At 45.0% G+C, this 22,171-nt stretch overlaps 1 long non-coding RNA gene across 1 annotated transcript in view; it reads left to right on the top strand.

The window, feature by feature from the left end:
• The window catches only part of LOC144142109 (uncharacterized), a 42,166-nt gene that overhangs the window by 12,469 nt on the left and 7,526 nt on the right, over positions 1-22,171 (top strand). Inside the window, exon 4 of the long non-coding RNA XR_013316841.1 lies at positions 10,939-11,004. This is a non-coding gene — a long non-coding RNA (uncharacterized LOC144142109). The remainder of the gene's footprint in view (positions 1-10,938; positions 11,005-22,171) is intronic.

Raw genomic sequence — 22,171 nt, 5'->3', positions numbered from 1 at the left:
CAGTTTGCTTTTAGTCTCTACGCGTCTGAAGGGAAACCGCTGTGGTTATTTGCACACGAAACTGTCAACAGCCAAAATGCGTTGTGAAAGGTCGCACGTAAGTTACGTAAATATTATAAGCGAAAACCCTATTTTTGAAATATATTCAAGGTATAAACGAGCGCTGAACAAACTATCCCCGATGCCCTCTCCTCACTTAAAAGTCACACCTTTCTGGATCATTTCGTTCATATTCGCGCTTCCGATGCACGCCGAATTATTATCATGTACAATTTTACCTGTCCCCCGTTTTCCCAGTTTGCTAATACAATGATGTGCCCACTGTGAAGTGGATACTTGCTCTTGCAATATTGTCTTCCGGCAATGACCTGATTTTACACTTTTATTTTCTTCCGTGAATGACCTTATTTTAAACTTTGTTGTCGTTTGGCATGTCTCTCCAGTGCTGTGTAAGAGCGGGGCGACATACCTATACACTGAATGGTTTTCCTGTCTGAGCGGGCGCCTGATTTTTGATTGACGCTACAAGGTTTGCAACACTGCAGTTACATTTTTAGGAGCACTTATTGCTTCTAAACAAAACCACATCACCGCGTAACCTGTTCATGCCTCCACCAAGAATTTTTATACAAATAAAAATAACCCTACTTGCCTTGTCAATTTAGGACGACGTACATCGTTCTCGAAGCGCGTGGTTAAGAATTTCTAGAAACACAAATGCACTAGCACCTTTGATGACTATCGGTTATAAAGATATTGAAAAATGGGGATGTTACCTCATTGCACTCAAAATTGGGCGTACGACACCTCCTCCGCCATTTTTAAAGCCAAGGTTGTATTAATTAACTCGTCTCGTGGGAGCTCGTCAGGATGCTTAAAAAACAGACACATAAGGACAAACCCGCTTTTTGTGGCCTAATTGAACATGCGCCCCTCGCTTTATGAAGCAGACGTCTATCCGACTGCACCATTTGGACACAGCATTCACATGAAAGTGTAGACCCTGTGGCCGGCCCGTTTTCCCAGCAAATGTGCGAGTTTAGTACGCTGTCAAACACATCCGCAGTCGTCACGTGCTGGTCGCAGTATTTGAGTGGAGTGCTGCCGCGGCTCCCTCAGAAGCATCGTCGTTCATGCCGTCCTCGATGCGTTCTTCATCCTGAACGCTCATGCTCTGAAGATTGTCATCTGTGGTCAGCTACGCTGACGCCCCTTAAGATCCAGCAAGCAACCCGAGCAGCGACTGAACGTAGAAAAACTCGAGGTGGGGCGCGAATAGCGCGCCCGTGCCTTTCTGGACGGAGGAGACCCCCATGCTTTATTTTTAGTTTCTTCTACTCACTTTATTTTTTCTATCTCTCGCATCCGATCGCGCGTTGCGCAGAGCAAGTTGCAAGGCATCCTCGCCTGCGCTGCGCTTGGCTAGCAAACGGCTCCGGTTGCCGGGATTGTTTAACACAAAACTAAGAATCACCGGCCTTTAAAATATGAGTTTGTAGTACTGAGGCGTTGTTAACATGGCACGGGACTAAACAAAGCGTTTGTTAGTTTGAAAAGTACTTTGAAAAAAAAAAGTTTGAAAAATTCTGAAGTACGAAGTAGTGAAATAATTTTACATTACAAATATAAGCAGTCGACGTGGGATTTCTTCAATGCTCGGTAACCTGAAAAGTTTGTTAATGTTGTTTTCGTTGTACTGAGATTTTATTGTAGTAAATGTTTTTGTGTTCGTTGGCGGCTCCGTTGCAGCTTAAAATTTATGGTCCACGTGCCACATGAACTTTGACTTCCAGCAGTTGGCGCGTTGGCATACTACTGCCGTCTGGGGCCATCAAAGGTTAACTTCCGCTCACGAGTACCCGCCTTCTTGCTTGCGTCTGTTCCACAAGTGGTCTGGTCCGCATACGGACCTTTGCGCATCAAGTCGTAATAAAGGGTGCCAAGAATGAAGAAATCTCGGGACGCGGTGGCGAACTGGTGTTTAAAATATGAAGAAATGGCGGTTTATCCGCACCAGGGTCCGTCGTATGAAGCGGACCGCGTGCAGCCGAGCGTCATATCATCGGGGCTTTTATGCATTGTTTCTAACGTGAGATTCCTTTATTTTCCCGCCTCAAACCACAACCACCACCAGAGTGCCAGGACCACGGTGGTCTGTCATAAGAAGCGGGTTGTCGTAAGTCCGGCGGATGTATCAGCGGGGATCCACTGTACAATGCTCGGTTTTCCAAGGCTCTCGGATGTCCCCGCTGCTTTTTCTTTTTATGTGAAACATTCCTCTGCATAGCGGCTGGTTCGAACAGAATCCAAGGCATAAAAACAGATAACTGAGCGAGTTAATTTACACTCATGTTCACTAGACGGAAAAAGACACGGAGGACTAATCACGGCGCCACTCACAATTGCCGTATTCCTAACGCACGAGACACTTATCAAAAGCGTAAAGGCGTGCATAGCAGAACAGAATAGAGAAACGAAGTTTATGGAAGGATGTGCCGTTTGGGTTGGAAATTTTATTAAGATTTTGTCTGAAGACGTAGGATCGATGATTAATCCCTGGGATGAAACTTCGTTTGTGCAAAACGCCGAAGTATGCATTAGGTCCAGTGTAGCACGCGTTTTGATCAGAATTTTGTCTTGGCATGGTATATTCCGAAGTAGAGGCGTCGGCTGGGAGCACAAAAAAGATTGTTCGCTATGTCGATGACTTCTGTGTAATCTTAGAAAAGCACAAGGCGACAATGTGGTGGAAAAAATTACGAGGTGTTTTCTAAAAGTGTTGACATGACCTTCGTTGCCTCCTTGGACACCCAAAGGAGGGAAAGCTACAATTTTTAAAGCGTTGCTGCGAATGGAGCCGCATAATGTGTACTGGAGTTACAACCCAAGGGACAGCCAGCCTTTGCTGAATTTGAAGTCCGTCAATTTAAAAATAGCATAGCGCAGTACTGTGTAAAGGAAACGGTGACCAACTTATGCCGGCACACATTGATTGCTAGCCTTAAAGGAGCCATGAAGAGAAAACACAAGTTTGGTTCATTCGAAAGATTGCCTCATTAGAACCATAACGACACCACTTATAATGCAAACTTCGCTCAAATAAGCTACATAATTGGGAAAAACGGAAATGACTATTCGACCCACCAGCTTATTTTCCGCAACAGAACCTATGATGTCACTCGAGAATGCTCTGCGATTGGCGGAGGCCGGCAAAAGCAAACGCATGTTAGGCAGGGCTTACAGTTTGCATAGCCAGCTAAATGCCCGTGAAACATACTGTACATTCTTTTTATGACAAAGAACGGTGGAGTAAACGGTTGAAGTTCCGAACGAACACGCAAGCGTGTATGCCAATGCGTACGAAACTACCGCCAGCCGAACTCGACATCTCGTCGTCGCCACCGTCGCAAAGACGAATTTTCGTGTAGAAGGCTCTTCGGGCCCACCGAACCGTCCCAGCACGCACAGCCGCGACCTTGCTTGGTATAGTAATCCCTTTACAGGAGGTTGGTCGTCATATCGCCAACCACCAAAGGTAAAAATAGAAACAAGGGGAGTAAGGAACACAGAGCAGCAACGAGATAGTGCCACTGGTCGCAAAGGTTTCGGTATGGAGGGCGTGTTGCCTTGCTGCTGTCGTTACGAGCTCGTTTACAGTTTACAACCACTGAAAACTTCAGTTTGTTCGAGTACTTTACGATGAAATTTCGTTGCTGTGTTTTGAAATGCCCATGTAGTACGGGCAAATCGTCGAGGGAGTGTGACATCCCCGCCGGTGAGATCTCCTTTCATGTGCTGCCCAAGGACGAACCTCGGCGAAGCAAGTGGCTACATTTTGTGAACTTTGCAAACGGAGGAGAAAGAGAGCTAAAGGAAGTACGAGTGTGCTCGCTTCATTTCCGATGAAGTGATTACGGCAGGGACCCGGACATGCTGGCGTTCGTCGACGACTTCGTCAAAAGCGCTCTGACTTTGGCGAAAAAAATTGCCGTACACATCGCGCATGGACGCTCGAATCTTTCTGGTCGGAGCAGAGAGCTCCAGCGAACGGCTTTCCATACACGATACCGGCATACTGGCATAAGCGATACTGCTACTGAAATTGAAAATACGGCATATACGTACCAGTCTGTATTCATCCGTCGCGACGGGGCTGACGAGGCAGCGGTGCCGACGGCTGGGCGTCCGTCTGTTGTGGCTATCGCGGAATGGTCGCTTTCCCGTCTACCGCGTATCCCACAACTCTTGCCGCTCGTGCAGTTAGAAGCATTGAGTGGTCAAGTGGTGTGAGGTTGTTAAATGCAAGCCCGAGCTCCTCGGCGAGATTTTTTTTATTCGGATCAGGCGATTCCATGACTAGGGCTGCGGGTGCACTGGGTTTTACTAGTATTTTTAAAATGGCCGCCGTCTCGGTAGACTCCCGCGGGTGGGTGCTATATGGAGTCGACATACTAAGTATCTATTTCATGGACCGGCTCGTGTGAAGCCATTGTTCACGTGACTAAATGTGCAATTTTAGCGGGAGATTAAAAATTTTGGCTTAAATTGCCTTATTTCTCAGTGAATAAAGCATCATTTGCTTCAGGGAAACCAATTGGAGTACTATGAAACACCTAATCTTTCGTATAAAACAAACTTTTGTTTTCTCTTCATGGCTCCTTTAAAGAGCGGATGGCGGGTTCGAGTGGTGCAGATTATCCACAGCACGTACTAAGGCCAATCTGCAACAACAACGGCCAGATAAAGGAAAGTAGGGACAGAAACGTCTTTCCCGGTTCAGGAAAATAAAAAACAAACAGGCAAACGTGTCCATTCTGTAGCACACCAACTTTCACGCGGGCTGAAAACTTCAGTGGCAGTTTTGATGTGGGGTAAGAGTAGTGTTTAGGGCACAACGAAAGTTGGGAGGTATGAGCCATCAAAAAGAAAGTGGAGACTGAGGGCGCGACGCGAAGCGAAGCCTGTGTCACGAAACGTCAGTCCCAGCATATAAGATGTGCTAATGGGGTGGTTTACGAGAATAGATAACTATGTCGAAAGAGCGTTCTCGGAAAAATGCAAAGATGTGGCAATGCAAGTATAAAGTTACATGAACAGGCCACCAAGAATAAAGACAACCTCTCCCAGTTGGCAACCCATTGTGATGAGTGTAAAGGCACGGCAAAGTTTAGCGCTACCACGTGCTTGTACAAACATAGAAATCTAGAAATCAGAAAAGAGAACATAATACTCGAAGGCCATGCAATCAGAAAGAGAGGCGACAAATGCGTCAGCCAGCCGACCAGCAAGGAGTGGTGTATTTAGATGAAAACGTGAGGCGCAATTCATAGCACCAATGTTTGACCTGTGCCGAGAGTGTCTATATATGTTTGTTCTTTTCAAAATAAACTTAAGTTGTTCGTGGCGCCGTGTGTTCTTACCTATGTATATTTGTCGATGTCTTTTGGCGCCTAGTGAATATGAAGAATCAAAGGCTTCGTTATGGGCGGACAGGGGCTGAGTGCTCGCATATGTGGGTGACATGGTCTTAGTCTGCTCCACGTCTACCCGAGCTGGCAAGGTTCTCAAACTGTCGCGCGCACCAGTTCCGCAGTTTATCTCGTGCCCAGCGGAACCTTTAAAAATTAGTGTGGGCCTGGTTGAGGAGCTCGAAAACTAGACCACGCAAGTGCTTCAGCATACGGTGGTTAGAGTGGGTTGAATCGTGTCTACGGTTAAAGATCGGTGTGGCCCAGACGGTGCCGCCTAGATGGAAGTCAGACGTAAATTGGCAGCATGGAAGCGTTACGAATAGAGAAAACAGAACTTATTATTTACACAAAGCGCCTTTTGCGCAAAAGGGTCCCTTACCCGCCTTGGGTGCGGCGCGTGTCACTACCATCTACGCCGGGTCGGTACTGAGGCTACAATGATCGGAGAAAGTGTTTCTTTTGGCGGTCTTAATACGAGCTCAGGCGCCACACAAGTCGCTTCTAAAGCATGGAGTCTGGAGGCAGTGGATTGATAAACACAGAACTCAAGCTCGTAGTCCAGCGCTGCTTCATTTGCGCCAACAGGTTGATTTGCTCTTCAAGCGGACATCCAATGTATAGGATACTTTACCTTTCAGCCTTGGCGTCCCACATAAGTGTCTGTTGAGTATGGCTCCCGCATAACCGTATTCTACAAGGACATATAAAGCGCGGTGGCTTCACTGCCGATGTATTTTTTGTGGTTGTACCTTCTTGCCGTAAAGCCCAGAAGGCTTTACTTGGAAATGTACTACCGACACTACCGCCAACTCTTTAAAATGAGCCTTTTGTCCGTCAGGGTGGAGTGAACGTGCTCAAGTGAGTGAGGGGATCGCCAATTCCAGTCGGCACCAAAGGTGTTTTTTCGGTTCAACTCGGCAGTGTTGCCAGTGATGAGCCGTCAGCAGAAGTGGGGTCTCTTCCTTCCCTGGGGGACACACTTGATCCTGTGGGGAAAGCGAGGACTGCCGAACACGATTTTCACGGCTGAAGCACGCTTTGGGATGAAATCCAATCGTGCCTGTGGACCTCACGGCGAGTCACGTGTGGTGCCTAAAGTTTCTATGGGGGGCGGCGGAAAACCCCATTTTTGGTGACTGTCCCCGCCATATGCTTTCACATCGTTTCGATAGCTAGAGTAGATGCACTAAAGTGCGCCCTTCAGCCACAAACGGAATGGCAAAATTTTATGCGGAAAATGAAAGTAAGCTGGACGGTTAGTGCACTCGTTAAACAGGCTCTGACACGGAACTGCGAAGAACGCTTGTCGGAGACAGCCACGCACTTGGCAAGTACAGGGCGAGCTATGTGAGGCGCAGACTTCTACAGCTCTACACCCATGCAAAATGTCGAGTTCGTAACGGGTCAACACATCCCTGCTTTCTATGATCATTTGTTCTGATTAGTTGTAAATCCATTCAAGATTGCAGCGAGTAATGCGGCGCATTGAATTTTCTTAGTTCATTTCTTACATAGTCGTTGTTGCTGTTTTCAGAGATCTCCTTCTGTTTTAGCATCGTGTTTCTCAAGTGATCGAGCTAATAAATTTTGCTACCACAGAATAATGCTACGTATTCTTTAATTACGTCTACTTTTGTTGTTGTGTGGGTGGATGGTATGTGGTTCTTATTACCGAAAATTGTAACCAAAAACGTTGAATTTCCTCGCTGCTACTAAATACTATAACCTCCTAGGTACCTTGTTTATTTATATGCAGATAGAGTTTTTGGTAGAAAAGAGACATTGTGGTCAAGTGGTAGTGCGTCTGGTTTGTGTTGGGGTTGGGGGGGGGGGGGAGCGCAAATTCAGTGTTGTGATTCTCCTACATTTTTTCACCGCTGAATACGAGTCCTCGAGGAGTATGGGAATGACCAAAGCGTTCGCCTGCTAAGGACGAACTGCTCGGGGACTAACCTTCTGTACTCTCGCATTCCCTCCTTAAAACAGCATTGGTTGTGACAGTGCAATTAGTACCCATAAAAGCCAATGGCACTTCCCCGCTGCACTCTTTTGGCTTAGGGGTTACCTTTAGAAGATATTTGTGCATGTTTAATGGTGACAACTTTGGTTCAGGTATCAATTTTATTCTACAAACAAGCTTTCCAAACACTGTTTAGAAGCAAGGGCTTGGTGCACTGATTTCGTTAACCATACATATCGCCCATAATGTGCTCTAATGCTTAACCATCTTTAGTACTGGCTCGTGCACAACGGGAATTTGAACAAATTGCTTCCTACATGCAAGCACGCAAACTCTGGTGCTTTCCTCATGCGTCACGAACGGTCAAGGCGAGAATTATATATTTCCGAATTATGCAAACTCCTGGGTGAGGACACTGCACACACAAAAAAAGAAAAAAACAGAAGTAGGGCCACTGGTTGTATTTTTCAATAATGCGTGATGCGTCCCCTGCAAGATAGCAAATAAGGGAAACTGCAATGTTTTTAGGTCGACTACTTTTAAATGCACTCAAAACTGACTTCCTCGCACAGGCACGAAACCAATTTTTACCCCAGTTGTACGAACTCACCTAGTATGAACGTCTCGAGGTTCTTCGTGTTCACCTTAGTTGAACATTTATTTATCCAATGCGTTTTCAACAGCAAGCGTGTCCCATGCATCGAAATATACGCTACAAGCGACGTTTATGACGATAGTGTGTCACGTTCTTGTTCGGCTAGAACAGGTGTCATCTGAAGACAGGCTTTCTCGCCATGCGAAGAATTTCCAAGTGGCGGTCACCTTGATGCAGCTATCCCCCAAGTAGCGCTAATTAAATGGTACCAAATAGCTACACAAAACATGGGCCAATTCTTGTTTTATGCTCTACAGAGTGGTTAAATATAACTCTCTTCAGATGTCTATCTTTGGAACAAAATCAAAATTTGATTTCAGACTTACCATAGACTTTTGCATTCGATTACCTTGTTCGGCTCATTTTCAACAAAGCTAATAAAAACGTTCGCAATACAAACTACCCACCTAAAGCGACATACTGCGTTCCATTGCATGCAGAAGCCCGCAAGGCTAAAATACACGCATACCTCACAAAAACTGCGTTCCTTGTAGTTGCATCTTCTTTGCTTTCTTACGGCTTTGGAGACACTAGACCACGTAAAATTCTACACAGCTGACGCATAAAAGCCAAGCTTGTGACTACGGTGTTTATACGTTGCGGCCCGGAGGTGCCTGATAAAGATTTGTATTTCCGCTGTTGGTTCTTAGGCCAAACAAACGCGCGTGAATGGCCGTTTTGTGTACATAGTAAAAGAAGCATTCCAATGCGGGTAGAGTTCGTGATTTGGAATACGATCCGATCCGGTTGCTTTAAGAAATGTACGTATGACCTATAGTGAAGTGTTCTTACTAAAGTGTGAAATGAACGGCACACCCACACTTTATGCAATCGATTTATTTGAATCTACACCCATGCCTTGAGAAAAGGTTATTTAGGAGGGTGTGCATAACGGTGATGCCAGATGACGTTTGTTATTTTTCTATACGGAACAGCACCTCTGTTTGGTCAAAGGGTTGGTTACCTGGTTAAGCCTTCAGTAGGGCCACCGATATTGCACGCGGCGGCTCTATCGAAAGAGAGAACAGTAGCATCGGCCTCCCGAAGCGCCTTGAAATCACATTTTTGTTGTCCTTATAGCTCAGAAACCACCTTCTCTGTGTTTACGAGTGGCCAATTTCTTTCCACTACATATATTAGCTTAGCTTCGACGATAAGCCAATTTGGCAGATGAAGATACCACTGGCAGATATACCTCTTTGAAAACCCTCCTACACTCTTTCATTCGTAATTGTTTCGTTGTGCCTGTCGAGCCCGAGCCTGGACTCAGGGGCTAAGTCGTTTTGCTGCTAAATCTAGGAGTCCAGATGCGTTCCTATGGTGGCCGTGTTCTTGATGAAAGCGTTAAACAAAAATTCCAGTATAGACGGTTTTGAGGACGAAATTGCGGGGATAAAATGATTCGGCAGTCCTCTCCTACAACGCAACTTCGAACACGGTTGCATATTCGGCTTTTCCGGCAACTAAATTTTGCGGAAAAATCTTATCGCAATATCGCTACAGCGTGTCGGACAGACCCTCAAAGTTTTCTCGCAGGTGCTAGACAGCATTATTCTTGCGGTCTTCACGTGCTTCGCTCATTTCTCATCGACAAGTGTACACCTTTCTTCTCATCCAGTAAATTGAAGGTCAGAATATCAACCCGCCACCACCAAAATTGTGTTCTCGTATCTCCCAACTACGCGTATTTGCAGCAGGCATGCCAAACCGAATTTAGGATGTCCTTTGGGACAATAAGCGTTGGGGATTTCCAGAACAATTTCCTAATTTTCTTTTTAAAAATTCTAAATCATTCAAGAACGGCGTCCACATACGCGACCAGCAGAACGATTGATTGTACGGCAAGGAAGACTGCTCTCTGCCTCTGAGATAAATGAGCTTTCGCAATCGCAATGCTTCTTTTATTGATTTTTTTGTTTATTGGGTTTTCTTTAGTGCAAAAAAACCCCTACGGCTGTTAAATTGGTACGGTGATAGAATAAACAGCTTGAGTAATTGAAAATATGATGTCGGCGCAAGCCATCAACTTTTTTCAAAGACAACCTTGCATGTACGGTAGAAACGCAACGTACAACATTTGAAAACGTTTTGGTAGATCAGTACAGAACATGCATCAATTTCTTCGCCCAAAAGATAGTATTAGCCGAAACCGTAAACGCTCTGAAGGAGATTCCCTACGTATCCAGTTGGGAGAAAATAAATCAGTGGAGGGCAAAGCGTTTAGATATATGTTTGTTTGACGTTCACAGGAACGCTTTTATTGGTTCGTATTTTTTGCGTACTTGAGACGCGTCAGCAAATATTGTTGCCGGTTATTTGTCTAGGTAATTTATTGTAGCACAAAGATCATCTTATAGCCAAATTCCAAATATCTCAAGGAAAGCAAACGAGAAACCTTAGGCTCTACCTCTGGGACAAGCGACTTAGCCTGGGCGGCTTTGTACAGTGCTGAATGTAGCTATAAACGCACAAACCGAGGAATTCAGCCCTTTTGGCAGCCTCGCAGCAGTTCCTTAAGAACGTTACGAGCAGCAGGTATGCCGAAATTGGCCGATTGTTGTATTTTGTAATATTTTAAAGCCTCCTGCAACTGACACATACAGAAGGGCATGGCTAACTGCGCAGGGTATCCACAAGTTTCTCTAAAACATCACAAAGGAGAAGAAATGGAAATATACTTACCAAAACCACCGCGCTAAAAGAAATCCAGCTTGAGTGCACAAACGATGCAGTGCGAAATTACAGACCAATTGTTTTATGGGAGCGATTACTTTTTCAAGAATAATATTGTAACCAAGCGATGGTTTTGGGAGCCCGTCTTATGAATCATTGCTCACTGTTTCTTTTTGCAGAGCGCTGCTTTCTACACGAAATTAAATATTCCGCACACATTTGGCGCCGCTCTCAATGCCAGTTCGGTATGTACGAGTTTCTTAAAAGACTTTGATACAAGTGAATCAGAGAGGTTCACAATGTGGAAAATGACGGCGTGTCGAAACAAGTATATACACCAGCCACCTCTGGATGTTTTTGTGTCAGGATATGATAGCACGTTTGATTACTAAGAGCATCTCTTGTAATATAATATTCAGAGTGTTGCTCCCGCCTAAATTCGCAGAAAATAGTATCGTTTTTTCGCAATGTTTTATCTGGCAGAGCTGAGTTTTGTTGGCTGGTAGTACCAATAAAGAAGATTATTTCAGAAGCAGTTCCTGCATTTTCACAGCCACGTCTTTTCATAAGGGCTATTTCCCGTATACGCATGGTGAACTTCCGAAGGATTGTAGGCGTTCTTATGCGGTGTGAAACTTATCGCATCAACATTTCGCCGCGTATTGTATTATGTGTTGTGAACTGCTATATTTTAATACATTACCCTTGATCCGTCTTTCTTCTGATGACATGTGCGGCCACAGAAATTTTTTTCTTCATCTTTCGTTCGCCTATGTTTTGCACAACGGACTGTAAGTTGTGTTTAGCTTTTTTAGCCGATCGAGGCTTCCCTGAACACGTACTTTGCTTCCTTTTAAAGTTTCCAATCCGCCGCTGTGGCTCAGTGGCAGAGGCACTCCGGAGCTGAGCCCAAGGACGTGGGTTCGATTCCCGGCAGCGGCGGCCTCTTTTCTGATAGAGGCGAAAAGCGAAAACGCCCGCATTTTCGTTATTTCGGCGCATGCTAAAGATCTCCAGGTGGTTGAAATTAATCCGCAGCCCTGCATTACTGCGTGCCTCATCTAATGTGAAGCGTCGCACGTTAAACCTTATAACGAATAAATGAACCAAAGTTCGCCAGCTTTTCTGTAAAGCCGCCGTGTTTGCTTTTGATGATACCTTTCTGGTACGGTTTTTGCACGTATGTTAGTTGTATTTCAGCACCTCTGATATCATAATCTCCATTAGCACAGTGCAAAAAAACTCCAACACGGGAATGTAATAACTATCTCAAGCAAGTTTCGCAGCATGTGCAAAAAATCAATGTTCTAAAATTGTTTTTTAAACATGGTGTTTTTGTACTTTCATCTCTACGACTTTGATAAAGTGTATAATTGGAGATCTGGTTTCTGTCTGACAATTCTTGTCGCGCGCAGCGCCAGTTGCAGCGCCATCTACCCATGATAGTCTGCTTTGCGGATCTTGTTTGCCCACCAACCCTTCGCAAACTTCCTTTGAACTGTGGTGTTATGGCTAACAGATACTGCTATTTTTTAGATGTCGGCCGATGATAAATTTTCTTTTCGTTGCCCGGAGGTTGACGCTTCCTACATTATTACCTTTGTTTTTGTATAGCGTGTGTAAATAATATTGTTTCCTCTCAATGCATGTTGTCAAGGTATCTATCGGCTGTAAAAATGTTATAGCTTTGTATTCGCAGTGTATAACGTCGGCAAGTTTTATGGGTTATGTGAAGTCGCGCTCATGTGCAAGTCGATGCCCAAGATTTCCATAAACCTCGTTTTTGCAGCAGCTGTACATACTTATGTCGGAAATTAGGCAAATCGTTTATGACTTTTTATGCTATTCATTCTCTCGGAAGTTGGTTTTGCTCTTCTACGAGCGTTCATAAGTTATCACTACTGAACCTCTCGCGTATCACTTTCTAATTGTAATTTTATTCACGTTATTGGCCAGAATTTGAGTGTGTTTTATGGCTTTATCTCAACAACTTGAACGGCAGCGGCAGTACTTCTTTTATTCTTTTATACATTCCTAATGCCACGATATGCCCATCGTTATTCAGTTGGATGGATTTATTGTGTAGAAATTTAATATAAAGCAGTAGTTGTCTTCAACTTAAAAGCCGAATTACCTTCTACTGTCTGTGTCTAGTTGAAGCAGAGTAAAAAAACAATCAGTCTTCTTCAGATCAGGTGGCAGGAGTTAGAGTTGCCTTACGTATTTCAATAAACCGTGCAAGGACCCTTCTTACGTTGTGCAACAAATTTACCTATCTCACTTTACCGGAGTTTTATTGATTCTACTGACCTATGCGGACCATGCGGACTTGGGGAAATTTCACCTGGTATGGTTTTGGTACCCCTAAAACATTATGCCTCGTTCCACTCTAAATATAACGAGCGAAGCTTTCTGGCATATGACATAGAGCTGACGATTATTATAGGTGACAGCAATAGGGAGAACGTATTGCTATTGAGCGTTGACATGGTCAACAATAGGACACGGGCATACTTACAAGCACTTGTATTTTGTCTGCAGCGATGTAGAAACTCCCGCCTACTGGCATATAATCGACTGAAGCTACATATCAAAGTCGTGACAGTTATAACCTTTCGGTAAACATCGTAATTTCTGGAGCCTGTAACTTTAGGGGTGACCCTCCAAGCGTTTATATTACACGCCGATTGTTTCATCGCCGAACGCCTCGCCAATATATAACGGATCGCGTTTGAAAACAAGTAAAGCCTCACCACGTTTAGTTCCCGGACGTAAAAAATCATGAATACCTGGACATACAAGCTTCACTTACTAAATGAGAATTATGTAATGTTTGTTTTAATTCGTTCTTTCCAGTCACTCTGAAGTCATACCTAAGTTGGCCATGTACACACATGTGGATCTTGTGTTAAGGAAATCGCAAATGTCTAAAATTCTGAAGTTGTGTTACGTTTGCTATAACCATCCGTTGCCACGTCCGTAACATTTTTTGTCTGTTCTTTGCGCTTCATAAACGACAGTCTTTATTGGCTACAAAAATTAGAAATGTTCGTCTGTCTGCAAGTCTTTCTTTGTGTCTGTGTCCCTCGATTTAGATGCCCCCCGAAAATTCAAAAATATTTTGAGGAAGCCCTTCGTATAGCAAAATATTTTATTCACTCTATAATAAAGGCGCTTCACATTCCAACTCTCTTCAGCAAACCGATAATGAAAAAAGTACTTGAAAAAAACGCGTAAAAACATTCCTAGTTCTCGCAATGTTCTTTTTGTACAAAGTCGAAGTGTGCTTTATTCTTGCGATATCAAATTACCGAAAAAACGCTGTGAAAACAATGCCTCATACCTAAAATTAAAAAAAGGCTGGCATCCTATCTTCGCACTCGTGGTTCGAGGGATACGTCTCGACCGCCCCAACAGATAGCGGGAAAGCAGTCGAACGTAGAAAAACTGCGCTCCACAGCCTCCTCTGGGTAGACCATGACTGGCCGGTAACCATGTGAGAAGATATCGGGGATGAAAAAGGAGCCCGCTTAAGTGGCAGGATCGGAGGAGACCATCGTGTTTCAACAAATTTGCAGCAACGCGAGCAGATGCGCGGCTGTTTTTTTACAATATTTTTACAGCGACTAAAAAGGCTCGCCTGCATATAGTTGAGCTTTTATTTGGAGCTAAATATATATCGAAGGGTTTCCTTCCACCATACCGCACATTCATTCGTGCTCCACTTTGACGCCTCATTTATTCGGTCATGGCACTGCCGGCGTTCCTCGCGCTTTAAACTTTGAGTTGTGGTGTGGCTTCTTGACTGTTTTCCGGAAGGGTAGCGCGAAAAGGTGAAAATATTGTGACCGCAGCGCCATTTTCGTTGGAGCGAGGGGATTGAGCATAATGCCATGGAGCACAAGAAGTTTTAGGCACGCTGTGACTACTGCATCCCCCTATTCAAGTGCGTCTGTTTATAGTCAATTCGCAGCATTGTTTTGTGCGTGCACTCCGGAAGAAGAACGACAACGGCGATACGAGTAGGCAATGGCCGAGACATTTTCGGTGATAATTGGGTGGTCAAAAACCTCGGTGTTTTTGCTCGAAGAATAATTGATATTTCGGATCAGAAATCAAGGCGATAGCCCAATGCAACCATTTGTCAACCGCTGACCTGCGCGATGTCAGGGAGCTTGCGAGAATTTGGTTGAACTGTAAAGCGATATATTGGCATCCTGTAACCAATTGTTAAACAGCCTACAGGTGCACATCCCAAGAGCGAGTTGCATATAAAGCTTGACAAATATTCCTGTCGTGTTGGCTGTGGTATACACAACAACTAATCTGGTCTTTAGAAGAACGAATATTGTCTATACTCAACTTTTTCCGCACTATAATACGGGATATGCTTCGCAATTTCGACGATTTTGAAGCCAACAGTCTTGCTGGAAAATCACCTAATCAAGCGGTAAAACGTACTGCTTCTGCTGACCCCAGCGGCCACACACGTTGCATCTTAAAAGCCCCCTGGACACTCGACTCCAAATGTCGGTGCTCTCTGTCGGCATCGACAACAGCCCTTTGTTGATCGGCTGTTGCTTATGTTTACTTAACCAGAAAAAAATAAGAAGGGCAGGATGCATTAGTCATATGACTATAACCTCTCACAAGGTACTCATGCGTACAACACTGTTCGATACATGTAATATGGGAGTAACAAAATAGTATTGTAGGAAACGTTCACAGCGTATGTGAAATGTTTGTAGGTCGGCCATTTCCACACGCCATGGTGCAGACGGCAAACCGGAATATCTTCCACCGGAGCGGCATATTGCACAGCCATCACTGTAAACACTGAGGTTGTACAGAACACCGCACTGTGCTCCACACAATTTAGAAACCACAGCACTGCCACCCCATCCGCGTCTTTACTCACGGAACGTGGTAAGGTTGCGCAAGGTTTCCCAGAGGATGAAAACGGGATAGTTGACAAACAGCATTGTCTATGGGCTTCTGCTGATCGGCCCGATGGGCCGACTGGCTATAGGTTCGTGAAAGACGAATTTTGAGTCAGGGTAAGCAGGCATAAGATGTGTTAAAGCTGAAGGTTTGGCTTGTTGGGAGTGTGTGGAATACGTATTACCAGCGAAAAAGACACCGATCAAGAAAGAAGCAGCCGGGACCATCATTTGGCTTCAACTGAGAAACTTTACTCGCTGCACGCAAGACATGATAACACTTGTGCACAAGGATAATATTGAAGATTTTGAAAAACAATAGGTGCTGTATCAACCACGTGCAACCACAGGCTACACCACGCGGGTCCGCTCTGGCAGTGAAGTTAGCTGTTTATCTGCCTCCCTGTGGACATGAAAGTCCTCAGATATCTTCCGTATTTCTTGTTTTTTGCAACCCGTCTAAAATATGGCTGGTATCAAATACGCCGGAGGATCTGTGGCACCACGTGTAATCGTGGGGAGAATTCTCCCCGCAGCAACGGTTACGCTTCGGCTCGGTGATCCTTTCAGTAGTCGTGAAAGCACCGTTCTGTCTGTTATATCACGGCCGATATGGGCACGCTCGCGAGCTCTGCGTTCTCTCGCCGCCTTTACGGACTGAGGAGCCGCCACCATCACAAGAGCTGTTTTTATAGTGAGAGCTTAGCGGCTCAATCCCCAGTAGGGTGCACGACCGCTCGCATCGATGGCTAATAACAATTCAAAGTGCATTGCACAGCGAACACATTACTCCCATTGACTGCTTTCATCGCGCGTTTCGCGTGTTATTCCTTGCCCCTGTTATTGGAAGCAATGCAGGCAGTACAGCCACCTGTTGGGAAAATGAAGCTTTCAACTTTCACTCAAGTCACATAGAAAACTCGTCACCTCACTTGTCAAGGTAGCCTGCTGCCGGCGCACGGCAGTTGCGTTGAAATGAGTTCCTCGACACATGTTTTTTTGTCTCTTTGCCTGCCACCGTTTTTTAAGTCGCTGCATGTCTGCCTTATACTTCTGGTGCAGCGTTCGAATAGTGCGCACATGGTCGTCCATGCCTTAGGGACCGTCTACAAATTGCTCGCACACAATCCCTCGGTAATTACGTTGGCGCAACCACAAACTTCGCCTAACGTCTCCGACAACAAAACAGTGACGTTCGCAAGTCGGAAACTCAGCGCAGTGAATTGTCTGAACACTCAGAAAAAGCTGACCACGGGATTAACTTGGACGAGGCGCATGTGATTGGCACCGAAACCAATTACTCAGTAAAAATACTACTCAAATCCTGGCATATACAAGGGAATCGGGAAGGCATAAATAGATCTGTTAGAGCCCTTGCGAGAAGCGAGTAAGGGTAAGATGCGAGTGAAAGAAAAAGAAGACAACCTATATAACTACTCAGTCACCCCCGATCAAGAAGCCTAGGGGACTGCCAAACGTTGGGACCGCTTTCAGTAAACACCCTTGGTTGAGGATTTGCTTCTTCCTCATTTACTGCTGTGTCCCTTTGTGCAATTCGCCGTCTGGGAAGACTGCTCGCGTGTCATCTGAAGTGATTATGAAAAACAAGGTCATTGGACCCATGATATCGACGTATGCAAACGTGGAACACAACTGGACGACGTCTTTTTAATGCTGTATTCGTATACCACAGAGTGGTCTAAGAAACAACAGGCTTCACCCCGGTGCGTCTATTTCACCGTCGAGAAGTCACGACTATACCAGATTTCACGCTTTTACTTAATAAAACGGAAGTGCTTCCTAGAGAGACTGAAAAATTTGTTCAGTGTACGGAGGTAGCTCGGCATCTTGCACGATGTCGAATACGTCACCAACATACGCATACCTGTGTAAGAAACGCCCCAGAGAGGTGGTCTACCAGTCCGGCGACCATGTGGGGTGTTAGAGCCCTGTACAGGCGATCCGAAAATGTTTTACGGCGTGGCTTTTGTACCTAAAGAGTGGTGCGTTTGCTGAGTAGGGGTACGTATCAAGTTCTTCCGGAAGAAACATTTTAATCTTGCCGATGGGCCGCTCCGGAAAACATTAATGTGGCTATAATGAAGCCATAATGTTGCGTTGAGTTCAACCTATTTTGACCGCAGACGTTCCACGCAAGCTCACGAATGCAAGCGAATTTACTCGACCAGTGAACCATGCAACCACCCTCCCTATTCTGTCTCGGAAGTTAATACAAATTTTACCGCCTTTGTACATTTGACTTTTTTGCTTTCTTCGGGGTTGCTTTTTTTCTGCATCGGAACGATGCTTAACCCGCAGGGGAATGCACCCGAACTTATAAATGCCACTAGCATAAACTGTAATGCATAGACGAAGTGCTTCCGTAGTTGTTGCAGTTGTTCTGTCTGAAGCCTCGCCCATAAACGAGCTCTATTCTTCGAAGGCGCTTTACCTGTTCTGTTACAGTATGTGGTGTTGAAGAGTATGTGGGAGATTACGCGTCGTCTTTTTAACACTATAACACCATCTTGATCTGGCGTCCCCCGAAGCCCGCTTCGGATGCTAGCCATTTCCAGAAAATTTCTTCTTGCCCCATGGGTGCCTCAACCTCTCAACAGGGCTCGTATTACGTGTGCGGGAACAACTGCTCTTCATTGCGCACATGTGTTCTGGATATGCTTGGGTGAGCCTCTCGTCCCTTCAAGGCTGAACAACCGGCTCAAGTTCCCCGGCTTGTGCTACTTCAATTTTTTTGAACACTGTTTTCTTTACTTTGCAACGTGATTGCCTCAACAGTAAAGGTTTAGGGATCTCAACTTAAGAAATGAGTGACACCATATTTTCTTCTAAATTATTATGCATGTTAGTTTTCCCAGTGCTAAATGCGAGGTACATAATGGAAGATGTAACCGTAATTCACGCCTCGATGTAGGCAGAACTCGGTCTCATGTAGTTCAGTAGTGGTAGCAGATAACGACGGACAAATGGCACATATTGTGCAGGCGCCGTTAAGGAGGGATGGATAGCAAAACAGACTAAAAGTTGGATTTTTTTATATAGTGCCAAAATATTCTAACAGTCTTCGGTAACGTCCCCACAAAGTGGCATCGTGAGATGCGCCCCACAAGTTACTTAATAATGGAGCCAAATGTGCCACCATGTGGCCCCACCTTGTCACTTCCAGGTTCGTGTGATAACGTTTGATAAGGTGTGAGAGCGTTTATTTTTACAATTACTTACAAATAGCATGCCCACTTGAATTTTTTTCAGTTCACTTTAAACCTCAATGCCGCTGCGTTATTTCAAATACCATTGCGAAACGTTTTCTTACATCAGGTGGGTCGCATAACCCTCTGCTTGCGCGCATTTAATTGCTTTCGTTTTCAATTTATTAGAGCAAGATTTTATCCTGAAGTCCACTGTGCTAGTAGCATTCCTTAACTTTTCTCGGAACCCGTGCAAAAAGGAACAAATTGAAGAAATGAAGCAAAAACTTTGAGGTGCGATTTCTCAAAACACTATTTCCGCTGAGAAAAGGAACACTTTCTTTTCAACTATTTGAGTTTCTAAAACTGCTTTTCTGTGAGCTCTTTATCATTGCCATACACACTCTCAACCAGAATAACCATGTTTTCTTCTAAATTTCTTTTTATTCACACTTTTTTTCTCAATAAAATCAATAAATGTTTTTTTGTTCTACGTATACACTTTTTAAAAATCAACGTTTATTGGAACAATTATTACTAAGGCCCAGAAGATGCCTAGTGCATTTAACACATATAGAAAATGTTTCATCCCTGTGCCTGTAAAAACATTTCGGAAAACGTTCCTTAAGCCGAGAAAAAAATGTAAAAAGTTCATCATTTTTATTTTAAGAACTATTACTTTTTCTGCATAAAATTTTGAACATATTTATTAGACATCAATTATACATCTCCCCCCAAATTTGATGTCGATAGCAGGAAAAGCAACGAAGTTAGCATCAGCAAAATCAGGAGACCAAGTTCGACACCTACGTTCACTATCCATACCCCCTTAACAAGTTGTCTCATATTCCAACGAGGACTACGCAGCGTGATAATATTTAGTTTAAGGTGTAGACAGCACTGCAAGGCGACACCAATTGGTGTACAAATTCTTTCAAAGTGTATCGGCTTTTTCAAACCTCCTGCTGTTGCAAATCTTGTACTCTCGCTGTCCTGTCTACTCGCTCTCTTTCCCAATCGCTACAACAAAGTGATATTTTCGATTGTTTACTGAATGTCAGAAAGTGGGTGATCGCAAAGCCTTTTTCGATTGATACATTGCGTTTTTTTATGTTTGAAGCTATACCATTCCAAAAACAATGGCATGCCAAGAAGCCGTAAATGTCTTTGCAGTCATACTGCATTGACACGTTCCCATTGAGAAGTACTTAAGCGAGTTGAAACTTGTGGCAAGCAAGGAGGAGTCAAGGAGTTGATTAGTGCGAATGGTTACGGCCTTCAATAGCTAAGTTTAAAAGATCGCAATTTTGCTGATGGAAGCGACGTAAATAACTAATTTATTTTTTGTGCATACACCAGGCATTTGGGCCATGGCAGGAGTGATCACTTGTGATGATCTCAGGGCTCGGTAGTTGGAACCACGAGGCTTGCACTAGGGGTCACTGACGACAGAGGCCACAACACGAAGGGGAAACGTAGGAGCGTTGTATCATGTGGCGGAAACGGCTCAAATGGGTAAAAACGGGACGAAACCGAAACGGCGGCACACGCTTCAAGCGTGAATAAAAAAGGAGAAAAAGAAGAACCGGGATTCAGTCCTGTACCTTCTAACAGTACCACGCAAGTCCCAGTTGAGCAAGGGTAGCGAACGCACCACATACGCGTGCAATCAGGACTGGGCTCACATGGGTTGTCGCAGTGAAAGCAGCTAGGGGTCACAGACGTACTTGTCCCGTTTGGCTGGCCCCACGTCACTCGAACCACACGTGGCCCTACCCGCTGGCGCAGCCCAGCAGGTACACGAGGCGGCTCCGGCGGGTGGTCCTCTTGAACCGATGGTGGCCCCGCCTGAGGGCTGATGACCAGACGCCCTGGCGCAAGGCACGGGTAGCCGGTGTGGTGGCGGGTACAAGAGACCGGCGCTACGGCACGGCCCCCGTTATGCGACGTTCACTGGCGATGTTCCGGCGTGATAGTACGGGCGCCGTCGGTGGGTGTAGATCACGTTCGATGCTGTACAAGATTTCGCCGACCGATGGTAGTCCCCATCGCGTTCCATCCGCTCACGCGCTCGCGCACCGGGGCATTATTGTCCTCCAATTGCAAGCCTACTCCTTCGGGGATTGGCGGTTCCATTACATCACCCCCGGCTTTGAAAAGCTGTTGGGGGCGGAGCCACACACATACTTTCAGTGTCCCCGGTGTTCGAGGTGCGGTGATGAGTGAGAAGAAGAAGGAAAACGTCATGTACACTACAAGGGCTACTCGCGTAAATGTCACCAAATCAGTAATGGAGCAAGCACAGATATCCGGCATTATACTGGAATCATGAAGCCTGCTCCTACATTATCCGCACCTTTTATGTATTGCAAGGCAACTGGATACTGTTGAAGGACCAGACTCCGCCTCAAAACGTGGGAGTTTAAGTGTTTTTGTTTTTTTATGTTCGTAGATATTGTAAGTGCGGGTGGTCTGTTTGGAGGACAAACTTTCTACTACACTAGAACAGATGATGTTTCCGCACAGCCTAAACGAGTGCTAAGCATTGACGTTGCCCGATGGAATACTTGCTTTCAATGCAAGGAAAGTATTCAGCTGGCATACAAAACAAGGTGCAGGGTGCCATCTTTCTTTTGCAGCAGAACCCCCTACCCTCCTATCCGATGCGTAGGTGCGCAGAACGAAGTCGTTACACAGATCTGGTGCTACAAAATGGTTGCGGAAGATAGCTTCTGTCTCAAATCGATGGAGGCGCGTTCATACTCCTCTATCCACTGGATTGAGTTTTCGGCATATTTTTGGTATGGACTGATGATAATAGCTGGTTAGCCCAAGGAATGACCGGATTTGTTTCTTTTCTGCGGTCATTTCGACTCTAAAATGTTATCCAGCGTTTTGTTCATGGCTGCTATTTTGCGCTATCCAACCATGTGACCTAAAAAGTTTACCGTTGGACTACCTATTTCTGATTTTCTTGGCTTGACGGTCAGCGTGGCTTGTCGTATGCGTGTGAAGACGGTTCGAAGAACGGAGAGGTGCTCGTCTCATGTTTCGGTAGGGACTAGCACATCGTCCAAGTAATGAAAGGTGTCCGGAATTCCCGCGAAGACATTCCTCATAAGGCGAGCGTAGACTGCTGGCGCTGTCTTCAAGCACAAATGGCATATTTTTAAACTGATACAAGCCAGACCTGCAAGAGAAATGGATCTTCTCACAGATTCTACGGCCATCTGAACCTGCCAAAAACCTTTCGTGAAGTCAAACTT

This window comes from Haemaphysalis longicornis, unplaced genomic scaffold (assembly GCF_048455015.1).
Source record: "Haemaphysalis longicornis isolate Haplotype H1 unplaced genomic scaffold, Haemaphysalis longicornis Haplotype H1 scaffold_6, whole genome shotgun sequence".
NCBI classification, from domain to species: domain Eukaryota; kingdom Metazoa; phylum Arthropoda; class Arachnida; order Ixodida; family Ixodidae; genus Haemaphysalis; species Haemaphysalis longicornis.
This window is presented reverse-complemented; position numbering and strand designations above follow the sequence as displayed.